Below are 17,844 nucleotides of genomic sequence, written 5' to 3'. Positions count from 1 at the left end.
GCTCTGAAGCCTAATTATTAGACTTAGAAAGTTAGAGTGTGTATGTAACATCAAAGTTGTACACTAACCGTACAGTTAGAGAGAAGCAAGTTCTGAAACGAACTAAAGACTTTTCTAAGGCCATGGTGAAACCCTACAGAGTTTTCCCAAGATAAGAAAAACCTCATGTGATTTGGAATATACTCACGAGATCACTTGGCAAACCAAGATACTTAGAGTTAGTTGGCTATTTTTACAGTGAAACAGGTTAGGAACATTCACATAAACTGCTAGGTTATTACGAAAATAAATAAAGTTTTTTAAACCATTAGTATGTTTCTGGAGTAATTTTGTGACCATGTTTCTTTTCTTAGTAGAAGAAATGAGGCTCTTCAATATCAGCCAGAAGTTTCCCGGAGTCAGTAAATATGCCTGCACATACACATATAAGGACTAAAATCAAGATATTCTCTAAATTCTTAAGAATTTCAAATACTATGGTGCAATAGAAAAGTGGAACAAATTGCCTGAGAGAAACTTCATAGGATCAACCCTTTCTTGTCTGTTTCTAAAACTAAAAATTTTTCAGCATTATCATAATATAAGAATGGACCACTATTTGGTATGAATTAAGCTAATTTTTCACTGTCACAAGAAACGAGCCATATTATATACATTCACTGAACTAACAAGACCAGTCTGCAACAATATAATTGTCCAGTTCAGTCATTTTCTTTTTTAACAACTCTTATCGTTAACAATGCCGTACCCACAAAAACATTAGATGCATCAGACATAACATAAACTACATTATAACAACATCTGCAGGCACTGCCCAGTCCTGAAGTCAGCCAGGACGATGTGCTGCACAGTCTTAATGCAGAAAATAGCATTAGAGGGAGCAAGAAAGATCTTGTCTCTAATGCTATGAATATTTGCTGGAGTTGCTGTTGTGGCACCATACTCCAACTCTCTACATGTCCCTAAGCTCCTTGGATGAGGACGGGCTTCCTGCTATACTTTCATTGCCATCAGAAGAGCTCCTCCAGCTACAACTCTTTCATACTGTCATAAATATATTTCATTGCATGTCATATGGGGTCCATAAATCTATGCATGATGGCTAACTGCGACAATTTTCATCTTCAAAATCTTATGCAACGGTCTACTTCTTAGGCCATGAATGGAAGGCAAGCTGCCCTGTAACGCATCCCAGGCCAGTACCCAGGAAGGTCATTTCCCTTAGCAAAAGGAAATCCCAGGTTTTTTTTCAGTAGGCTGCGTTATCTCACAGGGGTTCCAGCAGGCACACTGCAAAACTACAAAGAGGAATTACCCAGATATTGTAATAAAAAACGCAGAAGCAAATGCATAGTCAGGAAAAGGGAAGGTCACAAGCTCCCAGGCCGAGCTACAATGAGCCACAGGTACTTTGTCATAAGGACAGATCCACAGAGTGAAGCACACTGTTTCCTAGTTCCCAGGGACAATATCAGCCCTGATGAAGCTTCCCACTGTTATGTTATTCCACTCAGGCTGTCTTTGTAGTTTGATTTCTGCACTGTCCCATGTGATGTTCAGAAAACCCTCAGTGTCAAACAGAAATTCACTTTATGCTGTGTCTGAATTCCAGTTATGCCTCAACACAGAATAGCCACTGCCTCTTGCAAGGAACTGTTTCCCACACAAGGAAGCTCTATTAGAGATAATTATTTAAGTCCTTTGCACTAGTGGTTTCTCATTCTACTAAAACAGAGTAACAACAAACCAAATAAATAAATAAATAAATGCTATAGCAAGGGATTCTCCTTAAGAAAATGTGGAAATTGCAGAAGTTTATTCCATATATAATGGAAATGACAAAAATGTTGAGGCTATTTGGATTAGATTTGTGAACAAAATAGAAGAGAATGTGGAATTTACAGTAATTATATTTCTCTTTAGGACTGCAGATCTGTGCATATATTTTTACATTTAGGAATGTTAAAAAAATTTTCAAAGAGAAAATACAATTTACAGCATTTCTGATGCACAGCATCAAACTGGACAAAAGAAGAAAGAGAATGCTTTCCTTAACAAACCTTTATTTTTTATTCTGTCTGTATTTCCAAGAAAAAAAAAAAATAATTTCAACTTCATGAGAGTAAAGTGTTGTTTTTTAGAGGAAGATGAATGCTTAAGTGCCAATTACAGGAGATGAAAACTCTACAAAATAACACGTGGGGTTTTTTTTTTCCAAACTGTAGGGTGGCAAAACCAGATGTAGGCTTCTCATATGCAAAGAACAGAAATTGAGGAAAATATGGAAACCTGCTTTTAAAAAAATAAAATCTTGAATAAAAAGCATTTGCTAGCCACCACCTGTGCCCCTCCCTGCATCTGCCTTACTTCTGTTGAAGAGTAAATTTGCGTTGGAAAAGAAGAAAACCAAAGAAGCTGTCTTTAGGAGCCCTTGGAGTTCAATTAATTTCAATTGTATGGCTGACAGACCCCCACTAAGAGAGGAAAGCAGCTAACTAATCTGCATAAGTAAACTGAAACTCCAATTCTTTAGCATTGTGAATTAGCAGTGTTGGTAACATTCAGTGGGATGGCTTTGTCTTAGTCAATCTGATTTAGCTGTGAGATATTTTAGCTGGCTTTTTACTTTTGTGACATATTTGTATTTCAATAAAGCCTTATTAATGGAGACTCTGCCAAGATTCTTCAGGCTCTTTTATGCATTCGTGCTCATCAGCACTTTCTCTGCCAAACTATAAAACAGCAGAAAAACAAAGTCACAATTTCCTGTTTTATTGCCACATTGTCATATTTATCATACTAAAGACCACTTTAAAGGATGGGCATTTTAATTCTTTTGAACTGGATTTAAATTAAGTGATCAAAATGTTACACGTATTTCAGCTTCCCTTAAAAAACAATGGAGGATGTTTTTCTCCACAGTCCCAGAGACTTTATTTATTCTCCTGTGTCACTACCGCAGATCCTCAGTACATATATGCACCGAATGAGGCACACAACCCATATAACAGCTGTTAATCACATTGAATAGCCCAACTGCCAGTTAGTTTGTTAATTCAGGGCCCACTATTCCAAATGTAGTTGTGTCTTCAGGACCCGGCCAGCATTGTGACGCTGCCATATTTCTAAATTGCTTTCCCTTTTCCTTTATAGATGTCCACTCCCGAGATAAGTCCTCAGAGCCTGACAAACTCCTGCCAAGGGCTAAAAGGTTAGTTTTAAATAAACTGACAGCACGCCTACTGCTTTGGTCCAGATGTAGTTTATTTTACTTCTTACTACACAGAGCTCAGGTTATGTCCTGTGAGGAGTTTGTCAGTGCAAAAGGGAGCTGTAGTAAGGCCAGACTTGGTATTTCCTGAAAACTACTGGGACATAAAATAATCCTGACCAGTCAAGCTGGAGATACGTGACATTAAAGACTGCTGGGAGTAAAAGCAACAAGCTCTCCCGTACAACTTCAAAAATCCCTTTCTTTCAGATATTCAGTCCTGCCACATTCTGGGTGGTGAGTGAAGCAGAGAAATCCATGCACAAAGAGAGCAGGCAGTTTGTGTTGAACATCATTTCTTGGAAATGAAGAGTTTTTGATCTATCTCTCTGGGAGAGGGAGAAGGCAGTCATATCCTACACTATGAGCTAGATCTTTCTCTTCTACCTGGGCAAATATCTTTTAGCTAAGCTTCACACGGTGAATCAGTCAGAACAAGACTTTTAATATGTTTCTGTGTATATTGTACAGTCACAGAGCTTTGTCATCAATGTGATGTTTCTTCTTGGTGGGAAAATGTGGTTTTTTTATACACATATTCTTCATTCATTCATAATATTTTCTATGGAATGTAACCAATTTTGCCCATGTGGCTCAGGTGATATTTTATTCCAGTCAGCAGACGACATCTGTTCTAAGATATTATAATGGTTATTTTATGTGTGTGCATGTATACAACCACATGGATACATATTTATTTCAAGTAATACTCAACCAAGGACAGTTGTGGTAGAGAACAGGAATTCCTTTACCTGTAACAATACATGCCTTTCACTGTAAACTGTTTCAGAAACTAGGCTGTGTGTGAATTGACTGAGGAGTAATTTCTTATTCTACATCTACAGAAATCATTCCTTCTTCTTGGTTTTTTGCAATGCTGTGCTTTGACACCTTTCTGAGAATTTCTATTCAGTACAGTGACAGCTCAAATACTGTGTGCAATGAGAGGTGGAGATAGACAATTCTCAGAGATCAACATATAGGAAGAAGGAGCAGTGATTATGTACACTTATATGACTATTTTTTTCTAGCTCACTCCACATAGTTTTCACACTACTTATTGCATCTATTTTTTTAGTGTTATTTATTTTTGCCTTGGCACCACATTTAACAAATCTAAATGCCTAGAACTGAACAATTACAAAGAAAACTCCTGGTTTAGAAGGTCTTGGGTCTCTTAGCGCTTCTTTTCTTATGTGGGTTTGTTTGAAACAAGCAGTGTGTTTGTTTCTGGAGAAGGACATGGTGGTGTTCATCCCCCGAGGGAGCAGAGAGGGTTTCCTTACATGCAACCGGCTGCACATGTGAGCAGATAATGCTAAGCCTTTGCTAGCCTGCATCCATGCAGGAAAGAGATGCCTCTTAGAGAACACCTGCCCTTTCCCTTCATAAAAATTCATCTGCTCTTGAAACTGGAGTCAGACTTGATGTGACAGTCTGTGTAAAGTTAAGGTCCGCTGCCGAAGAACAGACAAAAGGACCAAGCCAGGGAAATGTACATAGTCTGCTACATCTCCTATACCTGCAATGGGCCAGCCTAGAAGTTGAGATATGTTCATTAACTTTGGAGAACAAATAACATAGAGAAGTCATTAAGCAGTAAAGGAATTTAAGACTAAACAGAAGCTCCTGCTTTATAACTTCCTATCTCCTTTTCCACTGCAGACAATCACATTATGTAATTGTTTTTATAAAAGAACTCTGACTCATTCTAAAATGAGTTTATTCACTATTAGCATAGAGAAAGTTAAAGGTTCTTTACCCTCTAATGTCAGGACATGTACCTATTTCCAGTCTGAGTTCAGAGACAGTTTATGGGCCCATTGCTCTTTGTGCAGCATTGCCCTTCAGTTTTACTATGTCTTCTCATTTCTGGTGATTCTCAAAACCCTTCTTTGAATTTTTCTGCCTTGTAAAATAAAGTCAAATTATTTTGGTCTCATCCCATGAGATGGGAACTCAGTTATTGTGTTCATAGTTGTAGCCTTTCTCTGAACTCATTCCTGTTGAGATTTATATCACAATTAAATAAAAGCAACTAGAATTTTTAGAAGATTCTAGACCAGGTCTTACCATGCTTCCCTCTGCTCCCCTACCTATAATAAAAACATTCCCCCTTCAGTTGCATTTGTCATTTCCTTTGAACAGCAAATCCTCGTGTCCATTCTGTGCTCTGGTTGTTCAATGTAGGCCTTTCCTTTGTTACTTCCTGAAGATGAGTGCCCAGACTACAAGAACAAATTTTGCTACTATTCTTATTTTATTTGACCTTGCATTTTGTGCTTCTCAAACTGAAGCATTTCCATGAGATGGTCAAGGATGAGATGAGTGTTGCTCATAGAGGATCTCACAGGGCTTCACTGGTAGGAGGGAAGACAAGTTAGTTGGGTCTTTTATGGTGGCAGATGCTTCGTCTTCAGAGACACAAGCAGAGTCTGGGGGTTAAATACACTATTGCCTCTGTAAAGACAGACAAATTGTTCTGCCTAACGGCAAAACAATATTTTCAAGGTTTTGTTCAGTTGTGAAGGTTCTCTAAGCCTGCCTTTCCATGAGAGGACTAGTGCTCTTTCCATACATCTATTAACTATCCCTGTGCATGGCAGAAGTTACAATGGACACAGAATTAAATAAGATCAGACATTTATTTCCAACTTGATACTTGACTTTTCATTAGCCTAACTGCACTGGAAGTTGAATTGAAATTACATGAGGCCCAGAATAGAATCAGAAGATGTATTTTGTCTTGTTGCAGTTTTGCTATCAATAAAGATGCCACTGGCTAGACATACAGCTTGAATTTAAGAGAAAATAGCTATCTGCCTTTTAGCATGCTTCTGTACCAAAGGGAATAATTGGTTCTTTGAAATAGAAATTAGTTCTTCATTCACAGATCCTGGAAGGAAGCTCAAATTGGATAAGTTGTGTAAAATAGATGAGTTTGGAGATACCATTTTGTACAATAGAATCAACCCATTTAATTAAAAGCTTGGTTGTCAGTCACTATTTTCTTTCTAACTAAGGTTACTCTGAGATTGAAGTGACACACATCACTAAAGATAGAGCAGTGCAAATAATGGTTTCTGTTTCAACTGAGAAATGAAAAGAGATCTTTTGAAATGGCTAGAAAGTTTTGCTTAATTGACTCACTGTTTTTTTATTATTTTTGGGGGTGCTTTTTACACTTTGAAATGAAAAACCTGAAGAACTGTTCTAAACACATCAAAAGAAATTATTTCAGCTTGTCCAGGTAGAATGGCCTTCAGAACCTTGTGCTGTAGAGCACAACACAAGCTGAAAAGTCCACCAGAACTGCTTAAAAGTGTCTTTTGCATGTTACAAATCTAGCTCAAAGCTGTTGAATTCCCCAGAAGGGTTAAGAGGAGTACCAGAAGTACTAAATAGGTGAAGACCCTTGTCCATGTGTTACCATCTCCTCGCCCTGCTGTGGCTTCCCTGCTTAAGATTTGATAAAAAGATTTCTTATTATAGGCTCAATCTTCACATGAAACACAGACTTAGCTGACCTTTGGGGTCACAATAGAGCACACATATCTCCCACACAGCCTGCTTTTCAACTTCTATCATTCTTTTGCAACCTGTTGTCAGACAGACCCCAGAGCTACAGTCCTATTTGTATTTTCTTCTTTTCCTCTCTCTTTCCTTTCAGTTTGTCCCAGTTTTTTACCAGAGCAGCTAGTGTCTAACTTGACTTCCCATTTAGGCTTCTTTCCATGGACAAGTAATAACCTTATATTCTTTTGGAAAGTCACTAGATAGAGATGATTTTATTTTAGGTTCTGCAGCCTATCAGCCTGAATTCTGCACATAATCACAAATCCCTTGCTTTCAAGGTTTCAGCCATCACCCTCAACTCTTTATCCTGTTCTGAGTCTCTCTTCTGCTGATTTGTATATGTAGACTTGTAAAATAATCAAGCTTCATCTGAAAAAAAAATTAAATGAAAATATATTTTAAAATATATTTTCAAAGAAAAACATTAAATACTAAAAAAAATAAAGCTTGCCTTTTATAGCTGGAGGACAAGAGTAGGGAATTCATTAGTGAAAGACTGATTTGTGCAATTAAATCTATAGTTCCTGGTATATACCACATAAAAACAAACATAAGAGAAACCACTGTAGTTTAATTTACTCTCTTTAACTTAATTATCTCCTTCATTTCTTGTGGCCATATAAAAAAGCTAATGTTTATCTTTTTTTAAAGCTCCTTGCAAGTTTTTAAGCCAAATTTATATCACTATTTATGTCACTGTGCATATCTCAGTTATGTCATGCCTGAATTCTGAAAACTAGACTATCCTCACAGAGGAATGAATATAAGGATTTGTTTCACTTAATTTTACAATGCTTTGTTAACTGCTTGAGTGATGCCAAATGAAGCTGCTAAATCCTCGCAGGCATCATTCAATCCAGTAATACCATCAATGTACAAAACAAAGCTGACAAATATGATTTTATCCACCGAACAGCTGTATTAGAGTAGGCAATGTAGACTTGAGCATGCAAAACAAAGTGGGTTTGGAGTTGTTTTATTTGCCATGCTTTCACTTAGGATGACTGTTTCATTAGCATAGCTAGCACGACTAGCTCTCAGTGTAGTATTTCTATGACTTTTTGCCCTATTCTTCTTACTCAGCCTAGTGGTTATCAGATGTTTTCAGGCACACTTCTAGCTCTCAAGAGGTGGCTCTTTCAGTAAACAGATCTGAAGTACTGGAGTCCTACAGAGACAGCAACCAGGAGCCATTTTCACCAACATCCATAAAAGCTAAATCCATAGCTTTGGTTTTAGACTGCCCAGCTGCCTTTTCTTCTTGTTCCTGGTAGCTGCTGACCTAAGGGTTGCTGGCACTGTGGAGGGAGGCAGAAGGTCCTTGGCCCACCTGCTTGTGTGCCTGTGAGCGATGCATAGCACAAATGTGGATACCTTACTGCTTGCTAAGAAAATCTGGCACAACGTAGAGCCTAGTGTTGAGTAAGTTTCAGTAGCTAGGTTCTGTAGTCAGCAGCCTGGATGGAGTCCACCAGATGTGCCAACATTGCAGGACAGCTGTGAAGTTCCAGTTTTTGCCTTACTGAAGTACTGTTGCTTGTTCATGTCCAGCTTACTTCTTGAGCCAGTACCTTTTTGTACTATTTCTGTTCTTCCCATGCTTTTTTAGAAAGAGAATTTCCTGTATGATGCCATGAAGTAAAGGGTGCAGAGAGAGAGACAGTGATAGTTTCCTAAAGGGCAAAAATAATCACCATCAGCAAAGCTTTCACCCAAGGACTGAGCATTGGCAAATTCTTGTTTCCTAGAAGGCTAGATGGAATTAAGCCTAAATCTACTGCCTTTAATGGTAAAAGAAACTGTTACAGGAAGGCAAATACCCTAGAATGACAAATATATTGACTGCCTGAAGCTAAAATTGGGTGGAGTCAGTATCTGTTAAAGATTATATCTAGGATTTATGTAAAGCCCCAAAGACCAAAATCCTGTTTCACACTATAACCTAATAAAACCAAGGCATGTGATAATGGAAAACATTACTTGAATGCTAGCAAAATAATACTTGAATGAAGTATTTATTCTTTCTGTTAGCACTGCATTTGAGAAACATTATTCTCTGTGCTAGAGCAGTAGCTTCTGACATAATCTTACCATAATATTACAGTGATTTTTCACAATTATAGAAGGACCTAAAAGTATGACAAAACCCCATGTATATTTCTCACATTCAAAATTAAAAACAGACTTTGAGCATCCTGCAAGAGAAAATAGCTAATTGCACAGAGACATTTACTTCCAGATTCTCAGGCTATTTGTCTCTGACATATTTTATGTTTTGTTCCTGTGGTCTTGATGGTCTACAGTGACCGGCACTGAGGTGAAGCGGAGTTGGCTGATTAGAAGAGTACATTTGTACTATCTGTTGCAGGTAACCTTCTGATTACTCTTGGGATCAGGTTTGACTGTCTTCTTTATCCTCAGGCTGCAAGTATATATTTCAGAATCGCTAAGAACATGCCCTCCAGAAACTCACATGGTATGTTATTTTCCAGGCAACCATGTAAATGACAGACCAGATTTGGAGGCCTGCCTTCCAAAGTGGCATAGACTTGGTTTAATTGCTTCATTTTGAATTATTTTAGCGCCTTATATCTTCAAAAGGAAGATCCAATATTATCCATCAAAAAGAAGTGGATTTCTTAGTACAGATGGAGAACTAAGGAACGATATTAAGTAGTTGTCGTGGTTTAACCCCAGCCAGCAGCTAGGACCATGTAGCTGCTCTCTCAGTTCTCCCCCTCCCTCCCCAGAAGGGTAGGGAGAAGAGGGTGACAAGGAGGGGAAAGAGGAAAAAAACCCACCAACCTTGTGCATTGAGATAAAGACAGTTAACTAAGTAAAGCAAAAGCTGTGCATGCAAGTGAAGCAAAACAAGCAATTAATTCACTACTTCCCATCGGCGAGCAGGTGTTCAGTCACCTCCAGGCAAGCAGGACTTCATCACATGCAATGGTTACTTGAGAAGACAAAACACCATAATTCAGAACGTCCCTCGCTTCCTTCTTCTTCCCCCAGATTTATATACTGAGCATGAGGTCATACAGTCATACGCTCATGAAATATCCCTTTGATCAGTTGGGGTCAGTTGTCCTGGCTGTGTCACCTCCCAACTTTTTGTGCACTCCCAGGCTGCTCTCTGGCAGGGCGGTGTGAGGAGCAGAAAAGACCTTGACAGCTTAGCAACAACCAAAATGACCAGTGTGCTATCAACACCATTCTCACCTCAGTTCCAAAATATAGCACTATACCAGCTGCTAGTAAGAAAGTCAACTCTGTCCCATCTGAAACCATGGCAGTAGTAAATAATTAAATATTGTCTATAGGCAGAGAGGTAGAAGATTTCTATATAAGTTGCAGTTGGACATGGTCTAGTGAATATTAAAAGACAGATCATCCAAGGAGATGGATAGCCTGTGTGCTCATACATTTCTAAGTAGCCTGTAATTAGTATTCAGAGGTCTCAAAAGGACCCTACAAATTGTCAAGGACACACTTTCAAGAAGATAAAAGTCAGTAAAAGAGCTGGAATTCAGAAGTCCCTAATCCCAAGATGCTTCTGATACTGCATGCATTCATAATTGTTTGTTCACATTAATGTACTGTATTTGCATAGCAAGAGCAAAAATAATTAATTTTTGAAACACAGATTTCAGGCATACATCAACACATCATACTAAGACTGTTTTGGCAGTGCTGTCCTGATGACACTTTGGTTTGACTTTAATGTCAAGAGGAGTAATTCAATTTGCAGTCGGAAAGACCTGGAACTCTATTCTGCTCCCTGGCCTGCAGCCAGGTCATGCTGGGTTGTGATCTCATAAACTAAGAAGAGTCAGCATGGATCAGAATTTGAGAAAATGAACATTCAATGATTTAGAAACGATGTTCCTCATTTCAAATCAGCAATGCCCCAAGATGGCACTGAGGGCTCTGTTCCATGATGAAGCCATCATTCAAACAGAATATAAACCTGACGCTTTGACAATTTGTATTTATTAAAGATCTAGGCTACTTCTCAGTGTCCTGGACTTGCAGTCCTAGTCAATTCTCCAAGATGACCTCTGTGTGTTCATGGCATGCTGGCCAATGTCTTGGCCGTGCCTAATGTGTTTTCTGTACAACTTTTGCTGTTATACAAAAAGTAACACTCAGTGGTAGATTCAGCCACATCTTTACGATTGGACATATGTTAAAGCTCACAAAAGTTTTGAGTGCTGATGAGGTCAAGAATAATCTTAGCAGTTGTCACCCTAAATGTAAATAAAGCTTAACATTTTTTTCTAGGCAGAGTGAGTGGTCATCTCTACACAGTTTACAATGCATATGATATTTATATTCTTCAGGACCTTCTAGAACAAGCAGTATAACTGTGGCACAGAACTGGGTATCTGGCAACCATATTAACTATATCCACCAAGAAACAGAGAATGATGATATAGGAAAATAAGTAACTGACTGCTTTCCAACATGAACATGCTTTTGAGAAACAACCAAGGCAAAGGACAGATGATAGAAAAAAACATAAGGAGGGAACCTGGTGAAGAAATACAATTGGTGAAACATCAAAAGAAGACTGAGGTGAGAGATGATATCTCTAAGCACTTAAGGCTTTTTTCTTTATTGTCGGATTTTAAGTGAACAATGTCCTTTAAAAAAAGAGTAGATTTTTTTAGCAAATTGCTTGGCACAGTGTTTCAAGCCAGAAATCTACTTCAAAGAAATATTGGTTGGCACAAACATATGTCTAATGAGGTCTTTATACACTATCACTAGAGAATCAAAGATTTGCAAAGGTATAGACTGAAATTTGCAAAACTCATAACTGGGTGTTGCACTGGCATGCAACATGTGATTTTATGAAACAGAGTTATTGCCTGCAGATGTTAAATCCCAAAGAGAACATGGTCCTCTTTGTTGTGGTGTTGTTCAGAATAGGTTAATATATATATAGTTGTGTAGCTAAATTATACTCCCTATTGCTCAGGAAGGAAAAATGTCTCAAACCAATGGGAAATACAAGGGGAAATGCTAGGAAAGCAGTTTAATTTTTAACATATAGTCATCTTCAGTTCTTGGAAAAAAAAGACACATCACAAAGTAATATATGAAGAAAAAGCAAGACTAAAAATAATAACAAGCTACACTACAGAATAAAAATTTGCAGGAAACAGACCCACTGAGGATGTGTTAGAAACCTGATAACTTTGGGGGCATTTAAGATAGACAGGGAAAGAAAGCTAGCATCGTTATGTAAATGTCAGACATCCTAAAAAAAGAAGCATAAGATTACAACATAAATCTTTTTCATTTGAAGGTGTTATGTATAAATACAGCTCAGGCATTGATAAAAATAAATAGATGTATATCATATGCACTAAAGATTCCAGTGACGTGAATGGGAATTTGGAAGAATTTGTATAGATATACTCCTACAGAGAGTATAAAGAACAGGGTCTCTCTGCAAAAACATTCTGGTAGACTACCAATCTTTTCTAGTTAATCTTTTCTTAAATGATCTATTTGTCTCATTCTTCTTAAGACTGAAATTCTCACTCATACAGGAAAAACAAGAGAGAGAAAAATTGTTCCCCTAAGCATTTCTTCCTGGGTCAGATCTTGTATTACTTTCTTTAGAATATAAACTGGAGAGAAACAGAAGATGTATTTCCCACCTTTTTTTTTTAACCCACCGTGGTGGGGTTAAAAACATCCAATGGTGTAAACATCCAAGCAAGCATGATGTTTGCGCTCACTTTCCCCCACTTTCATACCGTGGTCTCGAAGTCTCCTCAGCCCATGACCCCTACAATACAACTGCACCTCCTTCCCAATTAACCACTGCTTTCTTATTAAAGAATTTAACATAAACTGCTCTCAGTCAGCAAACTGAGCAAAAGAATGCTCACCTGCTTGGGAATTTTAAGAATTAAGAATTTGATGTGAAAGAGGATTAAAGTAGCAGCTACCTCTAATATGAATAATGGGAGTCATCATGACTGAAAACTGATCACTGAAATGACTTCACAGCCGAAAACAGCACCTGAAAAGTGATATGAGCTTACAGCAGAGACTAGGAACACTTTCACTGATGAAAGATCAAACACATTTGGCATTAACATACACCTTTGTGTTACAGAGTAATGACACGCAGAGCATTCAGGTGCTGACTGAACACGCAGAATTGTGCTAAAGGTACATGGTTCTCAATGAATAACTGGCAGGCAAGAGCCTGATTGAAGAGCAAATCAGGCAAATACTGCCAGGGAATCCCTGAGAAAGATAAAGATTTTTTTTTTTCATGAAGGTTATGTAAATATGTTGAGCTATTGCTCCCTGTTGAGCTATTACTCCCTATATAATTAGCTTAAGGCAATTATGATCCAACATGAAATCTAATCTGCATGTAGACTCAATTCAGCAATCCAAAATCATGTTCAACAACATTTGTTAGTGCACACAGTCCCACTGAAAATCACTGAGAAATGATTGTACAACTTACATTGTACAAATGTGTTATACAAATGTTCAAGAAAGCGCTGTAATTACAAAATAGCTTACAATATGCTACTTGAATTGTTTAGTTTTGGGTTTTTTTTAAGGAAGACCAGTGAGAAAAAACTGATTTTAAAAAAAAGATTTCCTGAGTAGTTTTGTGGATCACCTTTACAGAAAAGACTCCACAAGATATTGGAGAAAAGAGTGTTCACCAATAGGAGACCATAATCTTTTATCTTCTTGCAACTCCAGTAGTATTTACAATGTCATGGAGATTGCTGGTGTTCACTAAAAGGTTGAGGAGTAAGAATTATACACTTGAAAAACCCTGAAATAGTGTCAATCTTCAAGACATTCTCACTTTTTTATAGTTAGCATTGACTTTCTGTTCTTGGGTTTAATGTGATTTTCCATAATTCAGTTCTTCAGTTATTTATATGAAATAAAATCTCATGATCTCTTACAGGATCTGTATCTGTCACCCCCTTCCTAGAGCATATGCCTGAAATCTCGTGACTTCATCGGGTCGTCTTCAGTTTTTAGGTACACTGCTAGCTAGAAATCTTCAGAAGTGAGTGTAAAAAGCTGCAATACCTACCCTTTACCCAAGGAATACTTCATTGCCTGTCAGCATTTTTTGACATGCAAAGAAATAAAACAAAGGGATTCCCTTTTTGAACATTTCCTAAGGTGATACAACTACTGAAAATGCAGAATTTCCCCATATTCTCTTCATCTTTTGAAACATTAAAAATTGATTAGGAAAAGGTATTTTTAAAATCAGCTGTAAAGAAACCATATTACCACTCCTGATTTCTGAGATTTTTTCCCCTAGTGCAGGTGTCTGTGAGGTTATTTCACTGTCTCCGATTACCAGTATCCCAGAGGATGAACAGAACAGGTGCATGACCTCAGACTGAGTGAATTAGAGAAATGGTAATATTCAGAACAGCCACATTTCATAGCATCCTATACCAATAAGGCTCCCAAAATATCATAGTGGGATATTCATCTGTAGAAACCAGTAAGTCTGGAGTACAAATCTATGGTGAAACTGAGCAAACAGATCACATCAGGACAGATAATATTCCAGATGTCATTAGAGCAACTGTCAGAAAGGCCATCTCTAAATATGAATAAACTACTAATAATAACTTATAAGTTAATTACAGGAACGATTATAAGCAGGTAGATTAAATAAGAGATGAGCTAGCAGGAAGATCTGCAAATCAGTTTCCTTAGGAGACAGCAAATGAACTGAGACAGATAGTCATTTTATTGTCAAAGCACGCTGTGATAAAGACAATACAGATCAGCCTTTCATAAGATTCCTCATGAGAATCCCAAAGAATACGGGTTTTGAAAGAATTTATACAGCCTCCCAGCACAGACACCATATACCACATGTGAAGAACAAAACCTAATTTTCCTTGGACTAATATTGATAAAAGTTACAGCTATTTGAAAGAATCCTACTGCTGAAAAGAGTTTGGACAAGACAATTTTTGCTATTACGGGCAAAGCATGATTCTTTTCTGTTTGACTTTTGAATTGCAAAGCTCAAAAATGATGTGTTTGTTGGATATGTATCTAAATGTTAATCCTGTGAAAAAGATCCACAAAGGAACTTCTATTTCTACACTTTTCCTTCAGGAGTAAATTGCCTTCTCACCCAGTATTTCTCATAATCCAAAGCTGTAAAGGGAGATTAAAGCCTCTCCTGCTGATTTGTGCATATACAGAGCTACCAATAATTGCACCATTGATCCCTTTCATCTGCTTATACCTATCTGAATATATTCACACAGTTCCCTTTCAAAACTGCTACAGTCCACCCCTACATCATACGTTCTTTTAGGCATTCACATACATGCCTAGTTTTGTGTGAGTCTAAGTATGCATATTTATTAATTTGCCTTAGATTTCCAGGCAAGAGTCCTAAGTATCTCAGGCAATTAACACCACTATTCAAAGCTAGGTCTCGCTCATAGCAAGGTCAGCAAGAGCCATTTGCTAAGTGTCCAGTTGGGTTTTGAACATTTCCAATGGTGGAGACTCCCCAACTTCTCAGGGCATCCAGTCTTTGACTGTTCTCTTAGGAAAAAGTTTTTTTTCTTATGTTCAGACAGAATTTCCTGTATTTCAGTTGGTACCCATTGTCCTTGTGCTGTCTCTGGGAATCCACTGAGAAGAGGCTGAGAGAGCTGGGACTCTTTAGCCTGGAGAAGAGAAGGCTGAGGGGAGACCTTATCAATGCTTATAAGTATCTAAAGGGTGGGTTAAAGGAGGAGGGAGCCAGACTCTTTTCAGTGGTTGCCAGTGAGAGGACGAGAGGCAACGGGCACAAGTTGGAACATAGGAGGTTCCACTCAAATATGAGAAGAAACTTCTTCACGGTGAGGGTGACAGAGCACTGGAACAGGCTGCCCAGGGAGGTTGTGGAGTCCCCTTCTTTGGAGATTTTCAAGACCCGCCTGGATGCAGTCCTGAGTAACATGCTCTAACATGCTCTGGGCAATCCTGCTTCAGCAGGGGAGTTGGACTAGATGATCTTTATGGTCCCTTCCAACTCTAAAAATTCAGTGAAATTCAGTGAAATTCAGTGAGTCTGGCTCTGTCACATTCACACCCCACATTGGGTATCTATACACATTGATAAGACCTCCCTGAGCCTTCTTTTCTCCAAGCTGAAGAGTCCCCAGTGTCTCAGCCTCTCCTCATATGGACGGTGCACCAGTCCCTTAGTAATCTTTGTGGCACTTTGCTGGACTTGCTCCAGTATGTCCATGCCTCTCATATCCTGGGGAGCCCAGCACTGGACCTAGTACCCCAGATGTGTCTCAACGTGATTGAGTACAGAGGAAGCATCATCTCTCTTGTCTTGCTGGTGCTGCTCTGTCTAATACGGCCCAAGGTGCTATTGGTCTTCTTTGCCACAAGGTCACATTGTCGGCTTACGTCCAAGTAGGTGTCCACAAGGATTGTCAGGGCCATTTCTGCAGAGTTGCTTCCCAGCTGGTCAGCCTTCCATCTGTACTGGTGTGTGGGGTTATTCCTTCCCAGGTGCAAGACTTAGCACTTCCCTTTGTTGATCTTCATGAGGGTCCTTCTGGTCCATTTCACTCCTTGCCAAGGTCCTTCTGAATGGCAGCACACTTGTAAGGTGCATTGACCAGTCCTCCCAGTTTTGTATCACCTGAAAACTTGCTGAGCATGCACTCTGTTCTCTCTTGCAAGTCAATTCTGCAGAGGTTATCTTATCCTGATCTTGGCCTATAAAGTTAGGTGACCTGTTCAGTGTTATTCTTTATGAACCAGATCCACAGGATGCAAAACCTGGGTGTAAATATAATATTTACATATTTACAATATTTATAATATAAAAATTTTATTATAATATTAATATAAAATATTTTTATATATTTATAATTTATTTAATTAATATAAAATAAAAACATATTTACAATATAAAAATAATATCACAAACTACCCACCTAACCCTGAGAAAATATTTCTTGCATGAAGTACAAAAACTCAACAACTCTGCATTTGATTTGAATTTGAAGCAAAGATTTGACAACTGAGTTTGCAGAGCATCTTTCCAAAGGGTGCACTATTTTCCCACAAATGTACAGTCTGGAGTAAGGAAAAAAAAAAAGGCAACATTTTCAAATTTGCAGCCCTGTTGATAGGTATTTAGTATCATATTAAAGTCTTTAATTAAGCTAATGGATTCTTAGTTGTGTTGAGCATCTCCTGTCCCCTGTGAAGGCTGGTAAGATTAAGACCAGGCTACTTACTAAGATTCGGAAATATGAAGATAAGTGTCAGTCTTAAGAATTTTTGATATTTTTAAATAGAGCTCTGATTAATATTAAAATGATGTGATGTTCCCATGTTTAGCCCAGTTTAGCTGAAGGCTGCCAAAAACAGCAGTGGAAAGGGGATCAGCTTCTTACACTGTACATCTCAACGAGACATGAGCTTCAAAGATGTGTAGGCAACTCAAAACCTAATGCAATTAAATTTAATCAGTTTATGGTCCCTTTGACTGTGTACAAGAAAATATAGATTTTTTTTTTCTCCTTCTTTATTAGTGCTACATTTAGAGTTCTATGTTTGAAATGTGCAGAAGGGAAAAAATTGAGCATATAGAGCTCACCTATGTCAAAAATACTGCGTATTTTGCAAAACACTTTTTAATGTGACATTTTTTCAGTACAATGAGAGAAAGATGCTTCTATAAGATACTTAATTTCTTATTTCCTGCCTGTCACATTTTTATCATCAATATAGCTTGCTAAGTAGCTAACTAAACGGTAATGAAAAGCAAAATTTCTGATTGTCTTCATTATGTGTTTCAGCGCAAATTGTAGGGTGCTTTACCTTATCTGAGCATTTGCCTTCAGCCCTAAATGGAGCCCCCCACTTCATAGTGGCTTTTTTTCATAGTTCCTGTATTCCTGAGATAGCTTTTTAGAACCACTGGGCCACCACTGTCC

This window comes from Numenius arquata, chromosome 1 (genome assembly GCF_964106895.1).
Source record: "Numenius arquata chromosome 1, bNumArq3.hap1.1, whole genome shotgun sequence".
Taxonomy (NCBI): Eukaryota; Metazoa; Chordata; class Aves; order Charadriiformes; family Scolopacidae; genus Numenius; species Numenius arquata.
This window is presented reverse-complemented; position numbering follows the sequence as displayed.